Source organism: Anomaloglossus baeobatrachus, chromosome 3 (genome assembly GCF_048569485.1).
Source record: "Anomaloglossus baeobatrachus isolate aAnoBae1 chromosome 3, aAnoBae1.hap1, whole genome shotgun sequence".
NCBI classification, from domain to species: domain Eukaryota; kingdom Metazoa; phylum Chordata; class Amphibia; order Anura; family Aromobatidae; genus Anomaloglossus; species Anomaloglossus baeobatrachus.
Genome location: NC_134355.1, coordinates 247084930 through 247100503, shown reverse-complemented (window position 1 = coordinate 247100503; position 15574 = coordinate 247084930). Strand labels below are relative to the sequence as shown.

The 15574-nt window shown below is 46.9% G+C and overlaps 1 protein-coding gene across 4 annotated transcripts in view; it reads right to left on the bottom strand.

Moving 5' to 3' along the window:
- AGPAT4 (1-acylglycerol-3-phosphate O-acyltransferase 4) overlaps positions 1-15574 on the bottom strand; it is a 342565-nt gene that overhangs the window by 223585 nt on the left and 103406 nt on the right. The window contains exon 2 of one of the 4 annotated variants that reach the window (XM_075338226.1): positions 9420-9521. The exons of the other annotated variants lie outside the window; for them this stretch is intronic. The gene's annotated coding sequence lies outside the window, so the exon portion shown is untranslated. The remainder of the gene's footprint in view (positions 1-9419; positions 9522-15574) is intronic. 4 annotated transcript variants of the gene reach the window in all.

Here is a 15574-nt window from a genome sequence, read left to right as displayed (position 1 = left end):
ATGGGGGGGGACACATGCATGCTAGGATGGGGAACAATGCATGCCAGGATGGGGAAACAATGCATGCCAGGATGGGGAAAACATGCATGCTAGGATGGGGAACAATGCATGCCAGGATGGGGAAACAATGCATGCCAGGATGGGGAAAACATGCATGGCAGGATGGAGGAAACATACATGGCAGGATGGAGGAAACATACATGCCAGGATGGAGGAAACATGCATGCCAGGATGGAGGAAACATACATGCCAGGATGGGGAAACATGCATGCCAGGATGGGGAAACATACATGCCAGGATTGAGGAAACATGCATGCCAGGATGGGGAAAACATGCATGCCAGGATGGGGAAAACATGCATGCCAGGATGGGGAAAACATGCATGCCAGGATGGGGAAAACATGCATGCCAGGATGGAGGAAACATGCATGCCAGGATGGGGAAAACATGCATGCCAGGATGGGGAAAACATGCATGCCAGGATGGGGAAAACGTGCATGCCAGGATGGAGGAAACATGCATGCCAGGATGGAGGAAACATGCATGCCAGGATGGAGGAAACATGCCACGATAAGGTACATTTACCAGGAAGGGGTACATGCTAGGAAGGGGGACATTTACCTGGATGGGGGTACATTTACCTGGATGGGGGTAAATTAACCAGGATTGGGAACATTTACCAGGATGGGGGTAAATTAACCAGGATTGGGAACATTTACCAGGATGGAGGACATTTACCAGGAATGGGGTACATGCCGGGATGGGGGAACATTTACAAGGATGGGCAATATGTCAGGATGAGGTATATTTACCAGGATGGGGCCATGATGGGGACAAATATACCAGAATGTAGGAAATATATATATCAGGATGGGGGACATGTTTACCAGGAAGTGGCCAGGAAGGGGGACATAACTACACCATGAAAGGGGAGGGGAGTAACTCGTATGTCTTTATGGGATTTCAGGATGTTCAGACTTTGAAATGTAGATGTGGATTACAGGGTGACATCTGATTGCATTCCAGGCTAAAATCTCTGTCTAATATGCTGCAATTTTTTCCAGAAAGATCAATTGCTGTGTCTGGAAAGGGCTCAGCTTCAATGTGTGGTAAGCACGAATGAGCGTGATGCCCTCTGCTGAAGAGAAGAGAAGACTGCAAAGGTAAGGCTACAATCAATTATTTACATGATAGGATTGGTTGGCACTTCAGAAAAAAAATTGGGTTTAGGGCTACAGTTTGGGCACTCGGCCTGTAAAAGGTTCGCCATGACTGAGCAGGGACTACTGAGGCTCCACTTCATACTTGCAATACACCAAATTTCTTCCAGACTTTCCAAATCCTCATCACCCACTACCAAAGTGTTGTGGAGAGTGGAGCTAAATAAAGTAATGGAAATGGAAAATATAAAGCATACAATGATAATGAAGCAAACAATTTATTTGCTACTTGGCTACCTTAATAATTGTTAAGATCTCCACTGGCCTTTTCATCATGGTTGACGAATACAAATGGAGTAAGGGTACCGTCACACTTTAGCGACACTCCAGCGATCCCACCAGCGATCTGACCTGGTCAGGATCGCTGGTGCGTCGCTACATGGTCGCTGGTGAGCTGTCAATCAGGCAGATCTCACCAGCCACCAGTGACCAGCCCCCAGCGACGCGTGGAAGCGATGCTGCGCTTGGTAACTAAGGTAAATATCAGGTAACCAAGCGCTTGGTTACCCGATATTTACCTTGGTTACCAGCGCACACCACTTAGCGCTGGCTCCCTGCACTCCTAGCCAGAGTACACATCGGATTAATAAGCAAACCGCTTTGCTTATTTACCCAATGTATACTCTGGCTACGTGTGCAGGGAGCCGACACTGGCAGCCTGAGAGCGGCGGACGCTAGTAACCAAGGTAAATATCGGGTAACCAAGCAAAGGGCTTCACTTGGTTACCCGATATTTACCTTTGTTACAGCTTACCGTAGGCTGCCAGAAGCCGGCTCCCTGCTCCCTGCACATTCAGATCGTTGCTCTCTCGCTGTCAAACACAGCGATGTGTGCTTCACAGCGGGAGAGCAACGTCCAACAAATGAACCAGAGTAGTGTGTAACAAGCAGCGATTTCACAGCAGGGGCCAGATCGCTGCTCAGTGTCATACACAGCGAGATCGCTAATGAGGTCACTGCTGCGTCACAAAAACCGTGACTCAGCAGCGATCTCGCTAGCGATCTCGCTATGTGAGCAGTACCCCTAAGCCCTTTGTCAACCCCTTTTCATGAACACCCCTCTTTGTTCCTTTCTTTTCTTTCTACTTAATTTGGTCATTTTCTTGGCTAGCTGATTAATGTCATATCTGCCTACTTATCTGTAAGATGTACTTGATTAATGTTCTCAAGATTACTACATATCTGGCTACTTATCTGTAGCATGTACTTGATTAATAAGTGATTATACTTTTTTTCCATTTCTGATATGTTGATGCCAGAAGTTAACTGGATTTTGTTCAATAATATTTGCTGTAATCTACTGTAAAACTGTCATTTCAAGTGTTCATTCATTTCATGAAATAGACTTTGTAACATACATTGTTCTTCGTCTCATGTGTTTACTGCAAACAGCAGAAAGTTTGTAAATTTTGGTAATAAACCTAATTTTCAATAGAGGGTTAAGTAATTCTGATTGAAACCATACAGCAGCCATGAATAATACTGATGCTGCATATCTGAAACCAAAGGGTAAGGTAAACAAGGATAGATTTGCATTTACAGTAGCAAAATATATTGATGCTAGTATCCTGGTCCTATATCTATTCAAATAGACTAATTCACTATTTACTATTACATTAATACTGATGAAATGACCATGTGAAGATTAACTTCCATAGACTGAAAGAGGTGGTCTGTAACCTTAGCAATGAACATAACCAAGGAAATTAAAAAGCCCTCTGTTCTTGAGAAAGGAGAGGATATGTAAAAAGAAGGACATTTCAAAGTTTCTTGTTTTTACAAGCACTTGGCAATTTTATCCATTTGAAAAGTTGAGATAAGCCTTTTAAAATTACTCTAAAATGTATTCAACTTTGCCTTCCAAATACTTGTTTCTGGATGATCATTGTAAGAGATCTTGGATTATTTATGTTTTAATACTATATGAGGTTCAATGCTATCTGGGTATGCACTGTGCTATATAGGGGCTGCATACTACATGGGGGTGCCTAATGCTATCTGGGTCTGTATTGTGCTATATGCGGGCTGTATACTACATGAAGGTGCCTAATGCTATATGGGTCTGCATTGTGCTATATGTGGGCTGTATACTACATAAGGGTGCCTAATGCTATCTGGGTCTGCATTGTGCTATATGCGGGCTGCATAGTACATGAAGGTGCCTAATGCTATATGGGTCTGCATTGTGCTATATGGGGGCTGTTGAATGTTATATGGGGGCTGCATAGTGCCATATGGGTGCTGCATAGTGCCATATGGGGGCTGCATAGTGCCATATGGTGGTTACATAATACTATATAGAGGACTATGGGGCCTTCATAACACTATATGGACGAATATGGGGGGTGCATACTACTATACCCCCAGAGTTGTATGTCTCCTCCACCCCGTTGCTGTATACCCCTTCAGAGCTGTATGTCCCCCCCACCTTAGTGCTGTATACCCCCCAGAGCTGTATGTCCCCCCACCTTAGTGCTGTATACCCCCAGAGCTGCATATCACCCCCCACCTAAGAGCTATTTGTCCCCCAACCTCAGAGCCATTGCCCTCCTCTAGAACTGTATGCCCCCATTGCTGTATATCCCTTTCCTCAGTAATATGTATTCCCCCAGTAATGTGTATGTCCCTAGCATCTCTTGTGATGTATACAGTGTGTCCACCCATATCCTGTACACCGCCATTAACTTGAGAACGGCGGCAGCTATAGGCATAGAATATAGGTATAGTAAAGTAGCCATGCGCTACGCAATGAAACCACCTATAGCGCCACCTGGTGGAAAACAACGGAATTAGCACTTTTATCTCGAAAACGTAACGAGATAGAGGAAAAAAAGTGAATTACGAAGTTGTAGGGCATCATCCATTCAATACTGTAACGCCTGCCTGGATCAACAGACTCAGGGGGATGTAATGGACAGACTAGAGGGAAGCCACTCACCAAGCAGGACCCCCAGAACCCTGAAACCCTTTAACCCCTATACAGGGATTTGGAATTACACAGGGCCCTGGAGATCACAACCTGTGGAAGGCTGCAGTCCGATGAGAGCAGTCGTCAGGCAGGGTCAAACCAGGAATAGCAGAACAGGGACAGAATCAGCAGACAAGGTCGTAATCAGAAAACGAAGCAGAGGTCAAATCCGGATCGGGCAGCGAGGTACAAAATCAGCAGGCAGGAGGGTAGTCAGAAAACACGCAGAAGTCAGCACACAGGAATCACAAAACAGAATAGGGCGGAATAGGAGCCAGGAAATCAGAACTATCTCTGGCAGTGGTCATGTGACAGGAGGGGGAATAAGAAGGATGTGGTGTCTTCCCATTGGCTGTAGCTGAACACTGGCAACTTCAGCTGGAAGACACACGCCACCCACAGTCAGCCAGCGGTACTGCAGATCCCAAGATAACCCAGCCCAGTGGATGATCGGAGCCTGCGCCCACCGATGCCGCTGGCACCGACTCCTCTCCCATCACCAGCACCATCCACGGCAGGAACACGGTGTCACCTGGCAATCGGAGCAGAAGTCGCTGGAGCAGACTCCGGCGGTGACGTAACAGTACACCCCCCTCCACGAGTGGCCTCCGGACTCTCAAAACTCAGCTTCCCAGGGAATTGCAGGTGAAACCGCCGGACCAGACCCTTAGCATGAATATCGCTTGCAGGGACCCATGACCTCTCCTCAGGGCCGTAACCCCTCCAATGCACCAAATACTGTACCGCACCTCTGACAAAATGGGAATCAAGTATTCTCTGTACCTTAGACTCCAAGTTACCTTCAACCAAAACAGGAGGAGGGGGGGGCACTGACTGGGTGAACGGGGACATGATATAACTTGAGTAGGGACTTATGGAACACATTCGATATCTTAAAGGACGGGGGGAGTTGCAGGCGGAAAGCTGTGGGATTAATTACCTCGATTATCTCGTAAGGTCCAATAAATCTCGGACCCAGCTTATCAGAAGGGACCTTGAGTTTAATATTCCATGTGGATAACCATACCTTGTCCCCAACTCCAAGGCTAGGGCCCTTGGAACGTCTCTTATTAGCAGAGGAGGCTTGACCAACCTTTGCCTTCTTCAGGTTCTCTTTCACCTTAGACCAGATAGCCTTCAATTTGTCCACAGTTTATTCAGCCTCAGGAGTATCCACCACAGTGGAAGAAAAAGAACCAAAACGTGGATGCAACCCTAAATTGCAGATAAAGGGGGTAGTTTTGATGGATTCCTGATACTGATTATTGATAGCAAACTCAGCTAGCGGCAGATTTTCCACCCAGTCAGACTGACGGTCAGACACATATAACACCGGAGATATTGTTCAAGGGTTTGATTGGAACGTTCAGTCTGACCATTGGTCTCTGGGTGGTAGGCAGAAGAAAAAGATAATTCTATATTGATCTTTTTACAAAACGCCCTCCAGAATTTCGAGACGAACTGTGTTCCTCGGTCATAAACAATATTTTCCGGAACCCCGTGTAACTGCACAATATGCCTAATAAACAACTTGCGCTAAGAGTTTCAGAATTGGGTAATCCGGACAGAGGAACAAAATGACACTGTTTGCTGAATCTATCCACTACTACCCAGAAACAAGTCTTCCCTTCTGAGGGTGGAAGGTCAGTGATGAAGTCCATGGAGAGATGTGTCCAAGGGCTTACTGGAGTAGGTAGGGACTGGAGAAATCCAGCAGGGCGGGTATGGGGTGCCTTGGCTCGAGCACACGTTTTACAAGCCAGTACATAGTCCTTACAATCTTTCACTATGGTTGGCCACCAAAAATACCTGGTTACTAATCGGAGGGTATTGCCGATACCAGGGTGACCTGCCAGCACAGAATTGTGGGATTCCTGGAGTACCCGTAGGCGAACTGAGGGGGTAACAAACAGTTTACGGTCAGGAGTGGTTTCAGGAGCTTGGTCTTGGGTATTCTGGACCTCTTCTATCAAACCTAAGGAAACCGATGACATAATAATGCCTTTAGCTAAAATATGGACTGGTTCAGAGTTTTCAGACTGAGAGGGACAGAAACTACGGGAAAGTGCAGCAGCTCTGGTGTTCTTGGTACCAGGCCGAAACGTTACCTCGAAATGAAATCTGGAGAAGAACAATGCCCACCTGGCCTGCCTAGGATTGAGTCTCTTACCAGATCCAGATAAGTGAGGTTCTTATGGTCTGTGAGAACTGTGACCTTATGTTTGGCACCTTCGAGGAAGTGGCGCCATTCCTCGAAGGCCCATTTGATTGCCAACAGCTCTCGAATACCAATATCATAATTTCTCTCCGTGGGAGAAAACTTGCGAGAAAAGAAGGCACAAGGACGAAGCTGAGTGAGACGGAGTACCTTGAGATAGCACCGCTCCCACTCCGACCTCAGATGCATCGACTTCTACTATAAATGGACGCATAAGGTCAGGCTGAACCAGAATCGGGTCTGAGGAAAAACAATCTTTTAATTTTGAGAAGGCATGGATCGCCCCTGGCTTCCAATTAACCACATCAGCCCACTTTTTAGTCAAATTGGTGAGGGGTTTGGCAATTTTGGAAAAATCTCTAATGAATTTACGATAATAATTAGCAAATCCAAGGAAATGCTGCAAGGCTTTAAGAGACTTGGGTTGCACCCACTCCTTAATCGGTCGAAGCTTAGAGGGATCCATGCGGAAGCCTTCTGCAGACAAGATATAACCCAGGAAATTAACCTCTGCCTCAAAAAAAACACATTTCTTGTATTTAGCAAATAGGGAGTTCTCCCTGAGTCTCTGGAGTACAGTGCGGACATGTTGGACATGTGACATAGCATCAGGAGAATAAATCAGGATGTCATCCAGATAGACCACCACATATAGACCACAGATATCCCTGAAAATGTCATTGACAAAGTTCTGAAAGACAGCCGGCGCATTAGTTAACCCAAAAGGTATTACCAAGTACTCATAGTGTCCCTCTGGAGTGTTAAATGCTGTTTTCCACTCATCTCCTTCTCTGATGCAGATTAGGTTATATGCACCCCTGAGATCCAGCTTGGTAAACCACCGGGCTCTTATGAGCTGGTTAAACAGATCGAGGATTAGTGGCAGAGGGTACTGATTCTTTACAGTAATAGCATTAAGTGCACGGTAGTCAATACAAGGTCTGAGGCCACCGTCTTTTTTATCAACAAAAAAGAATCCAGCGCCGACTGGTGACCTGGATGGTCTGATAAACCCTCTCTGCAGACTGTCTGCTATATAATCTTTCATGGCCTGATGCTCCGGACCTGAAAGATTATAAATTTTACCTTTGGGGAGTTGGGAATTGGGGACCAAATCTATGGGGCAGTCATAATCTCTGTGCGGAGGTAATTTTTCAGATTCAGATACCGAAAACACATCAGCAAAATCTCTGAATGCATGAGGTATGAAAATAGGTTCAGCTCTAGTCAAGTTAACAGATAAAGACATGCATGTCTCCTGACACTCAGGACTCCAGCGCACAATCTCACCCTGGTGTCAGTTAATGACCGATGCTATCTTTTGATCGCCTGTTATTGCATTTTGCACAAAATTTGTGGCGATCAAAAAACGTAATTTTGACGTTTGGATTTTTTTTCCCCTGCGTCGTTTACTGATCAGATTAATTGATTTTATATTTTGATAGATAGGGCATTTATGAGTATGGCGATATCAAATATATGTATATTTTTTATTTTCTTAATCCTTTAATTTTCAATGGGGGCAAAAGCGGGTGATTTGAACTTTTAGGCTTTTTTATTTTTTTTTAATTTTTTAAAACTTTTTTTATCTTTTTTTTTTATTTTTCCAGTCTCCCAAGGGGACTATAAGGATCAGCAGTCTGATTACTCATTCTTTTCTGTTGATCACAGCTACAGAGCTGAGATCACCAGAAAAACTCACCTCTTGTCACTGAAAGCAGTGTGAAAGAGGAAGTGAGTCATGTGAGCTACAGGAGTCATCACATGACCCTGTGCTACCATGACAACCATCGGCTCACAGTGATCACGTCACTGTGATGCCGAGGGAGCCCATTGAGTACAGATTTACAGCCCCGGTGATTTAAATGACTCTGTCACATTTTGACAGTACCATTTAAGGGGTTAACAGGCACGGGCGGAACATGGATCCACTCGTGCCTGCGAGGCACACATGTCAGCTGTACAAATCAGCTGACATGTGCGTGGATCCAGTGGGGATTAGACTGTGACTGCTTAGGATGTAATATTACTGCCCGCTGTCATTTCCCAGAGGCGTATGAAGGTGCTTAGTCTCCTCATACTGGCATGTCACTCTCCTCAAGGAGAAAACGTACCCCTTAGATCAACAGTTTTTGTAGTAACCTAGCTGCACCCCCTCTCTTTGACCCTATCTTTTGACAGTAACCATTTGGCAGGTGTTGATAGGCTGTATTTCTTATAGCAGATGCTTTCATCCTTTGGACAGATACTCAATCTAAGACATACTGTTTTGGGGTAATACAGTTACTACTGAATATTGGTGCGCTGCCAGCATTTAACACTAGAACTACTGAGGTACTTTGCACTATGTATTTCTATATAGGTGTCACGAGTCCAGTAGTTCTAGTGTTAAGGCACTGTAACCATGTATGTATCTGGGCTCTAATCAAATGTTTATACCAACCAATGAAGTTGGCAGATTCACTAAAAGAAATGGGTTTTAGAATTAGGATGTAAATATTTTGAGTGAGAATCTCTCTAAGGAAAAATAGGGAAAGGAATTGGATTATTTATAGTATAATTCATACCAGAACGCAATGCTTCAGTAAAAGATAGTGATGACTTGTGAACAAAGACATTGCGACAATGATCTATAGTTTCCTTGTTTCTCTTTCCTTCTGGTGAGTTCCCAGAACTTTACAACCAATCAACCCTTGTGCTCTATTGATGGCTTGTACAGTTACATACAGTTGTGCTCAAAAGTTAACATACCCAGGCAGAATTTTTGCTTTCTTGGCCTTTTATCAGAGAATATGAATGATAACACATAAACTTTTTTCCACTCATGGTTAGCGGTTGGGTGAAGCCATTTGTTGTCAAACTACTGAGTTTTCTTTTTAAATCATAATGACAAACAAAAAACATCCAAATGACCCTGATCAAACGTTCACATACCCAGGTGATTTTGGTCTGATAACATGCACAGAAGTTCACATGAATGGGTTTGAATGGTTAATAAAGGTAACATTCTCACCTGTGACCTGTTTGCTTGTAATCAGTGTGTGTGCATAAAAGCTGAGTGAGTTTCTGGCATCCAGACAGACTCTTTGCATCTTTCCTCCAGTCACTGACGTTTCTGGATTGTGAGTCATAAAAAAAGCAAAAGAATTGTCAACAGATCTATGGGAAAAGATAGTTGAACTGTATAAAACAGAAAAGGGATACAAAAAGATATCCAAGGAATTGATAATGCCAGTCAGCAGTGATTATCAAATGGAAAACCAAAGGCTCTGTAAAATTCAAAGCATAATCAGGTAGACAAGAAAAAATTTTGGCCACAACTGCCAAGAAAATTGTTCGGGATATAAAAGAAAACCCCGCAAATAACATCAGTTGAAATACTGGATTCACTGAAAACTAGCAGTGTGGCTGTTTTAAGATGCAAAATAAGGAGGCACTTGAAGAAAAATGGGCTGCATTGTATACATAATTTTAATAAATGTTGTTCAGTCCCCCCCAATTTTGATACCTAGCCAAGATAAAGCCAGACACTGTTATTGGGAGCCCCCCAGCCTAAAAATAGCAGCCTGCAGCAGCTTAGGATTGTCGTATCCATGTGGATTACGTTGGACCAGCAAGGAAGTTTTGGGAGTTAATAAAGGGTTGAAAGAGGGTCTTTCTTCGTATTTTATTTCAAATAAAGGATTTTTGGGGTGTTTGTGTTTATTTATTTTCACTTACAGCTTAGTGATGGATGGGGTCTCATAGGTGCATCCCATAACTCATCTAGGGCTTAGTGGCAGTTGTGGGCTGCTAGTAACACCTTAATTACCCTAATTGCCACCGCACCAGGGTAATCGGGAAGAACCGGGTAAAATGCTGGGGTTGTCGCATCTAATGGATGTGACAATCCTGGGCGGCTGCAGGCTGCTATTTTTAGGCTGGGGGCTCCCAATAACCATGGGCCTTGCCAGCCTGAGGATACCAGCCACCAACTGACTTTATTTTGGCTGGGTATGAAAATTGAGGGGGACCGCATGGCATTTTTTTAAATTGTTTACTTAAATTATTTTTTTGTTAAAGGAAAGCTGCTTGCGTTTCTGATACATGGCCAAGATAAGTACACTGTTGGGGGATGGAGCCTGTAGCCATGGGCTTTATCTGTGCTGGGTATCATAATATGGGGGGACCCTACGCCAATTTTTTTATTTATTTATTTTTACTGTATGCTAGACCCGCAGACGGGGTCTGTGATTGGTTGCAGTCGTAAGTCAAAAAAATTGCAGCACACTATTTTGGAAATGCAGATTAATTTTAATGTGGAGAAACTATAAAAACAGTGTAATACTCTTCAAACTCGACCTGAAAATTGACGTTTCGACCTCTAAGGTCTTAAACATACTGTACAGTTGCCCAATACTCAGAAAATATACAGGAAAACATTTGGAAATAATTTTAGGAGGAATGTCTTTAGGCCAGGAGAAGGAAGAGGAAAACTCTCAATTACGAGGGCTGAGTTCCAAAAAGTAGGTATAGTATATAATGTAGTCCTCCGGGTAGGTGGAGAGGGCCTTAGGTAGTGTATGACGCTGGGTAGATAAGGTTCTGTAAATAAAAACCACTTGTGCGCATGCATATGTGCCACATGGCCAACTATCCATCCAGGAGATACATTATACACCCAGCGCTCGCCGCAACAAATCTCATTTAGCCTGGCATCTAAGGTAAAACTGCATCTTATGCCAGCACTACCATCTCTTTATATACAAGTGCAAACCATAACCTCATTATATGAATATTAAAGAGATAGCATATTAACCAAATTGGCACATACGCACAAGTGGTCTTGCGAGTCCTCCCATCATTAGTGAGAAACACAGGGACAAAATGCAAAAAGATAGAACATGCTGCAGTTTATTTGTCAGACGTTTGTGACAGAAAAAACTTCAGAAAAAAAAACTGCAGAAAAAAATACTGCAAAAAAAAAATGCAAAAAAAACCTGTAACGTGTGCACAGCAAATCTGACTTCTCATAGACTATGCTGGGAAGTCAAAAGTGAGAATTTTCTGGCAACAAAACGGCAACAAAAAATGCAACAAAAAACACAACATGCTCATAACTTGTGGCATTTAAAGGATGAGTGCCGCAATTATTTTTTATTTTATTAATAGGGCTTTCCAGCTTATGTGGCCTACAGAAATCCCAAGTGTCAGCCATCGAGAGCACAGCTCCACTATTTCAACATAGGGCGCGAGACCCTGACAGCTTCAGGCCGAAGGGTCACTTAGGAACTTCTACAATTGTGCATGGAGGCAGGCTCCGGAACACTAAGCAGTACCAGTGGGGACGGATACCCGGACGAGTTTCCCCGAGTGGTAGCGGCACCCAGAGACTTGGTTTACTTCTGTGTCAGAGTCTGCTTAATGACTGCGCTACATCCACACAGCCTGAGTGAGTACATTGCACTCCCTTCATCCTGCCTGCCCGAATAGCCTGCACAACGCTATCTGCCCACTTATATCCAGAGTCCCGGGGTTCCCCTACCTGTGGAGGGATCACCATCTGGCTGCCCAACTCCATCTCCCTTGGGTACTCCCATCGGCAATGGCGGTATTCCCCTTACCGCGAACCACGGGTGGCATCACGAACTATCCCTTGTAAATAACCCCCTTTTAACATTTGAAGTGGCCACAAGCCCCTGGGTCTGGAAACCCTCGAGCCACAGCAATCCCGGATCCGAGCAGTTCGACTGCTGCAGGGGTGGCACATCTTCAAATTTCTGGTGTCACGAACAGGATCGGACTGGGTCCACTAACCTGGGTGACGTGCGCCTTGAGAAATCTGAACTTTGGTGTTGAAACCTTGTTCCCACCATTTTCCGCAATTTTGGCGCCTAGGAAGGACAACTATGCCATCTTCCCCGCAAAAAAGAGTGCAAAGCTGAAGCTCCGCCCCTCGTCCAGAGAGCGCAGCCGGAAGCTGGAGAGCTGGCTGCCGAACACCAAGGGGACGTAACGGGATGTAGCAGCGGAAGTGGTGCAGGGACGCCAGGACTCTGCCCATAAAGTTCCTGGAACCCGCAGAGAAAAGATGTCGGCAGCAAGGGACTGGTCACCGGAGCATGCTGCTCCCAGGACCCGGACCTAGATTGGGAAGAAAACCGAGCAGCTCTGCAGGAGGAGGCGGAGACAGTTCCTCTACATGCTGAACCACTGGAGAGTGGAAATGAAGAGCCTGTCTGCGGCGGTACGGGCCCGTGAGATGGAGGCCCTGCGCATGGAACGGGTGAGCGGCTACCATGTCCCAGTTGAACTTGCCTACCCGACCACGGGATCTGGTCTGCCCCGGCCACCGTGATTGCCCAGCCACCACCACACTCGGCGAACGCCGAGCCGCTACTCCCAACACCGGCAGCGAAATCTCCAGCCCTAGCAGAAAGCAAGCAGGCCGCCACGCCTCCGGCCTCACCACTGGCCAGACCAGACCAGGCCGCAACACCTCCAGTCCCATCATCGCCCGATCAGACCCGGCCGCATCACCGGGCCCGTGCCTTGGTACGGAGCACCCGGACTCTGCTATCCCGGCTGCGGAACAGCCGGATTCTTTACCTACCACAGCAGAGGCGGAGCCTGTTGAGATGCTGGTTCCACCACCGCGCAGACTCCCGGTAGCTGCCGGGGCAGCAGGAGTCCATTTACAGCTGGTTCCCCTGGAGAAGGCGGAACCTAAGGTCATTGCCCACGATTGGAAAAGGCATTGGTGACAACTGATGCAGCTGCATGCAGAGATGCTTGCTCGAGAGCAGCGCCGGAGGGTCCGAGAGCTGTAGTACCATGGCCTGGTGCAGCGTTTCACCCTGGTTAGTGCCGGTCACTCCAGCCGCTCCAGATTGCCTGCTGCAGCAGTGGTAACTGAACCTGGATAGCTACCTACAAGTTGTTTAAAAGTTTGAAAATTGACTGTTTGGACCTGTCACCTTTGTTGAACGTTCTCCAGTATTATGTTTGAGTGGAGAAGGCCGTCGGGGACCGGTTGCGGGGTGCTCGATGGTGGGTGACAGGAGAGTTAATGCTCCAGGTAGATTGTGTCATCCTTGTTGAACCTTTTTCCCATGCTCCATTGAAGGTAAAAAGGCCATCAAGGTCTTGGACAGTGCGGCGCTGGTAGACGGCACCAGGGCCCTTGATGGAGGTTGGTGCAAAGGGTAATGGCTACCAGGTTACTAAGGACGGTTACCAGAGTCGTCTTTTGCACCTCCAGGACTTCAACGCTGTCATCAGGGACTGCTAAGGTACTTGGAAAAGGGGTGTCCAACAGGATTAGAGGTGGCAATAAGGATCCAGGTTGTTTGGGTGGCGGGTTGAAGGGAGAGGGGCAATGGGAATGGACTGTCGTAGGAAGGGGCTGCAGCAGAGTAGGCTGAGCCACCAACTACCGCTACAACCGGTAGTGTTCCCCGTTGTTCTAGTAAATGAACTCTGAGAGTTTCGTAACGTTCAAGAGTATTGCCTTCCCTATGTGGGATGAATATTTATGCATAACCTGTTATTGTCTTTTTCAGTTTGAAACAAAAATAAATCCTCTGGGTGTCCTGTAGCTCGGGGACGAGCTACGTTTAACCAAGGGGAAATGTGACGCCCCTGACTCTATCAAGGTGTCACAGGGAACTGCATCCCTATCTCATGGGGCAGAACTCACCCTCCATGGTTCTGGGTTCCTACACACTGGTATTGCTTCCATCAGCACTCAAATCCTAACCACACCTCACACCACACCCTGTCAGGAATCCCAGTGGGTGGTCTTGCTGGAAAAAGGGCCACCCGCCTAGGGGTCAGGCAACTGGTGGGAAGGACATAGGCAGTTAAGAGTAGCCCTCAGAGAGTGAGGAGATGAGGGAGTTGTAGCTCCCCGGGTGACTTTGGTTGGGTCGCAGACGGAGTCGAGTCGGAGACCTGGTTGCAGGATATTGGAGAAGGGTGCCCAGACTTTGCTTAATGAGTGCGCCACATCCACACAGCCTGAGTGAGTACATTGCATTCCCTGAATCCTGCCTGCCCGTATAGCCTGCACAACGCTATCTGCCCACTTATATCCAGAGTCCCGGGGTTCCCTTACCCGTGGAGGGATCACCATCTGGCTGCCACACTCCATCTCCCCCAGGTACTCCCATCGGCAGCGGCGGCATTCCCCTTACAGCGAACCACGGGTGGCGTCATGAACTATCCCTTGTAAATAACCCCCCTTTTTACATTTGAAGTAGCCACAAGCCCCCGGGTCCGGAGACCCTCGAGCCACAGCAACCCTGGATCTGAGCAGTTCAACTGCTGCAGGGGCGGCACAGATTCATTAGAGTTTTTACACCAGATTTCTGTTGTGGCAAGCTTTGAAATAGTTGGAAAATATTGCAGCAACATGAGGCTGTGCTAAAATTGTGCAAGTTATGGCATTCTCACACTATTTATGCTCAGATCTGGAAAAGTGGATGAAGTTGAGACAGAAGTATGGCAACTCTGATTGTCAAATTCATGACGAGTGACCAGGGCCGTATTTACCATTAGGCACCCGTGATCCGGTGCCTGGCGCGGCAGGTTGTGGGGGGCGGCACCTTCTGGCAGCAAAAAAAAAATTTTTTTTTTTCATTTTTTTTTTGAGTCCGCCGAGCACAGGGAGCTGATTGACCCCGGAACTGCCGGCGCCTGCACTTCCGGAGTCACAGGCGCGCGCCAATCAGCTCCTTCCTCTGTGCTGCGTCCACTGCTGTGTGGACGTCACATGCAGAGCTCACAGCAGGACGCCACGGAGGACGCCGCGATGGAAGCCGGTGTCAGAAGAGGATACTCACGTGAGCCAGGAAGATGGAGGCGGGCACTGGAGCAGGTAAGTGGATTCGTAAGGCGCATGGGGGTGTCTCTAATGCAGACCGGAGATCTGCGTATGCGGGGGGGGGCAAAGGCTGATACTGGATGGAGGCAGAGGCTGAGACTGGGAGGAGGCTGGAGGGAGGCAGAGGCTGAGACTGGGGGGAGGCTGGAGGGAGGCAGAGGCTGAGACTGGGGGGAGGCTGGAGAGAGGCAGAGGCTGAGACTGGGAGGAGGCTGGAGGGAGGCAGATGCTGAGACTGGAGGGAGGCAGAGGCAGAGACTGGGGGGAGGCTGGAGGGAGGCAGAGGCTGAGACTGGGAGGAGGCA